At 34.4% G+C, this 3,771-nt stretch overlaps 1 non-coding gene across 1 annotated transcript; it reads left to right on the top strand.

The window, feature by feature from the left end:
• The first annotated feature begins 3,173 nt into the window (after positions 1-3,173).
• Positions 3,174-3,280, top strand: LOC133085867 (U6 spliceosomal RNA). The gene has a single exon (XR_009699665.1). It is a non-coding gene; the product is annotated as a U6 spliceosomal RNA (small nuclear RNA).
• Positions 3,281-3,771: the final 491 nt, after the last annotated feature.

Here is a 3,771-nt window from a genome sequence, read left to right as displayed (position 1 = left end):
GTGAAATATGTACGCGTATTTCTAATATTTTCCAAAATGTTCTAAAGAAGTAGAATTAGAGTATAAATGTGTGCATTTTCAAGAGGTGAACTCAGTTTGTTCTTGAACTTTTACTGTGCTATTCCTCACTAACTTCAATTGTACCTGCTATAATTTCTTTATTATTATCCAATATTGTTATTTTGAAATTCTGAATTTTTCCTTGGACCCATGGGGAAACACGAGAAATAAGTATGCTTTATCTTGTTTTGCAATAATATTTTTTAATGTTTTTCAAAAACCTTCCTAAAATTTGTAATTTTATGGGACTTCCCTGGCAGCCCAGTGGTTAAGACTCCGAGCTTCCACTGCGGGGAGCATGGGTTTAATCCCTGGTCAGGGAACAAAGATCCCACATGCTGTACGGTGCGGCCAAAGAATTTTTTTAATTTTTTAAAAAATAATAAAATACATGTAAAAGAATGAAATTAGAACACTCCCTAACACCATACATAAAAATAAACTCAAAATGGATTAAAGACCTAAATGTAAGACGGAACACTATAAAATTCTTAGAGGAAAACATAGGAAGAACACTCTTCGACATAAATCACAGCACGATCTTTTTTGACCCACCTCCTAGAGTAATGGAAATAAAAACAAAATAAACAAATGGGACCTAATGAAACTTAAAAGCTTTTGCACAGCAAAGGAAACTATAAACAAGACAAAAAGACAACCCTCAGAATGGGAGAAAATATTTGCAAATGAATCAATGGGCAAAGGATTAATCTCCAAAATATATAAACACCTCATGCAGCTCAATATTAAAAAAACAAACAACCCAATCCAAAAATGGGCAGAAGACCTAAATAGACATTTCTCCAAAGAAGACATACAGATGGCCAAGAAGCACATGAAAAGCTGCTCAACATCACTAATGATTAGAGAAATGCAAATCAAAACTACAATGAGGTATCACCTCACACCAGTTAGAACAGGCATCATCAGAAAATCTACAAACAACAAATGCTGGAGAGGGTGTGGAGAAAAGGGAACCCTCTTGCACTGTTGGTGGGAATGTAAATTGATACAGCCACTATGGAGAACAGTTTGGAGGTTCCTTAAAAAACTAAAAATAAATTTACCATATGACCCAGCAATCCCACTCCTGGGCATATACCCAGAGAAAACCATAATTCAAAAAGACACATGCACCCCACTGTTCATTGCAGCACTATTTACAATAGCCAGGTCATGGAAGCAACCTAAATGCCCATCAACAGACGAATGAATAAAGAAGATGTGGTACATATATACAAAGGAATATTACTCAGCCATAAGAAGGGATGAAATTGGGTCATTTGTAGAGACGTGGATGGACCTACAGACTGTCATACAGAGTGAAGTAAGTCAGAAAGAGAAAAACAAATATCATATATTAACGCATATATGTGAAATCTAAGAAAATGGTACAGATGAACCGGTTTGCAAGGCAGAAATAGAGACACAGATGTAGAGAACAAACGTATGGACACAAAGGGAGGAAAGCGGGAGTGGGGTGGTGGTGGTGGGATGAATTGGGAGATTGGGATTGACACATATACACTAATATGTATAAAATAGATAACTAATAAAAATCTGTTGTATAAAAAAATAAATAAAAATTTTTTAAAACTTTATCTAAAAAAATAATAAAATAAAAATTGTAATTTTATCTAAAATTGCTACTTTGAAATGTAATAATATTTTATTCTAACACACATCATCATTTCTTTATTTTTTTAATATTTATTTATTTGGTTGCGCCAGGTCTTAGGTGCAGCAGGCGGGCTCCTTAGTTGTGGCATGCAAAAACTTAGTTGTGGCATGCATGTGGGATCTATTTCACTGACCAGGGATCAAACCTGGGCCCCCTGTGTTGGGAGCGTGGAATCTTAACCACTGCGCCACCAGGGAATTCCCCTCATTTCTTTACAATATATTTTTTCTTATGTTCAAGAATTTATCATTGGCTTAAGAAAGACAGATTAGAAGACTTGCTTCTTCAACCCACCTCTGCACCATCTATGCCTAAAAATACTGAAAAAGATGAAACTGACATGTCAGAGTTCTCTGACTAGTGGAAAGGAGGGATAGACTCCAAAGCAACTGTGCAAAACTAAGTAAGAAACAAAAATATGATGAAATCTGTATTTCCCTCAACTATATAGATATTAGTTGTTTATCTTCTTATGTCTTACGCAACAGAACATTTTGAATAGTATTATAGCACTAGGTAAGTTGCAGCATCATTGTGAGACCAATCATTCAGAGTTTAGAGAAAAAGGAATTGCCTATTTTAAATGTAGATATGCTGAGCTCTTTAAAAGCTAAAAATTGTTTCTTTCAGCTTTTCAAAGTAGAAATGAAAAAGTTACTGAAGTGTCGTACAGGATAACTCATCACATTGCATTCGCTGAAGAAGTGTACGCAATAGCTGAGAGATAATAAAGCCTCGTAACTTGACATAGCTGAACACCTGCTAGATGAAAAGTCGTGAAAGAAATCTGAGCTTCTACTTAACAACAATACAGTCACTCGTCAAATTAAAGATTTAGCAGCAAATATGAAGACTGAGTTAATCTCTTGTCTGAAGAATTGTACTTGTGCCTCATAAATGAATGAATCAACATACACAGGAGAAACGTGCTGTTTTCTTGTATTCATCTCATGTCAGCACCAACTAATCGTTAAAGATCTCCTTCTGTGTGAATACTTGGCAATGAACAAATGTGGTGGTGAAATTCTCAGTGCTGACTAACTTTTTTGAATCTCATGGTTTCTCCTGAAACAACGGTTTTGATATTTCCACCAATGGCACAAAAGCAGTAGTGGATTATTTGGTGCCACAGATAAAGCAGTGGCACCAAACTGTCCAATTAGTCACTAGATTCTTCATAGCACACACTTGCAGTTTAGGAAAAAATGTCAGTTTCACTTAAGATCATTTTATTAAATCTTGATCCTTTAAAGAAGATATGGTATATATATATATACAATGGAATGTTACTTGGCCATTAAAAAGAATGAAATAATGCCATTTGCAGCAACATGGATGGACCTAGAAATTATCATACTAAGTGAAGTAAGTCAGACAGAGAAAGGCAATATCATATGATATCACTTATATGTGGAATATAAAATATGATACAGTGCTTGCTTCGGCAGCACATATACTAAAATTGGAACAATACAGAGAAGATTAGCATGGCCCCTGTTCAAGGATGACATGCAAATTTGTGAAGCGTTCCATATAAAAAAATAATAAAATAAAATATGATACAAATGAACTTATTTACAAAACAGAAATAGACTCACAAAGAAAACAAACTTATGGTTACTAAAGGGGAAGAGGGGTAGGAATAAATTTGGAATTTGGAATAAACAGAGACACACTACTATCTATAAAATAGATAAACAACAAGGACCTACTGTAGAGCACAGGGAACTATATTCAGTATCTTGTAATAACCTATAATGGAAAAGAATCTGAAAAAGAATATATATCACTTTGCTGTACACCTGAACCATTGTAAATCAACTATACTTCAATTTTTTAAAAAAGCTAGTTAGCACACCCAAAAAATTCTTGAATGTGAAACACATTCACATTCTTTGTGAAGAAATGGGAAGTATACATAAAACATTGTATACTGTGAAGAAATGGGAATTACACATAAAACATTGCTGCTGCATACTGAAGAACAATGTTTATCTCAATAAAAAGCACTTGTGCAATCATTTGAGATG

This window comes from Eubalaena glacialis, chromosome 2, assembly GCF_028564815.1.
Source record: "Eubalaena glacialis isolate mEubGla1 chromosome 2, mEubGla1.1.hap2.+ XY, whole genome shotgun sequence".
Lineage (NCBI taxonomy): Eukaryota > Metazoa > Chordata > Mammalia > Artiodactyla > Balaenidae > Eubalaena > Eubalaena glacialis.
This window is presented reverse-complemented; position numbering and strand designations above follow the sequence as displayed.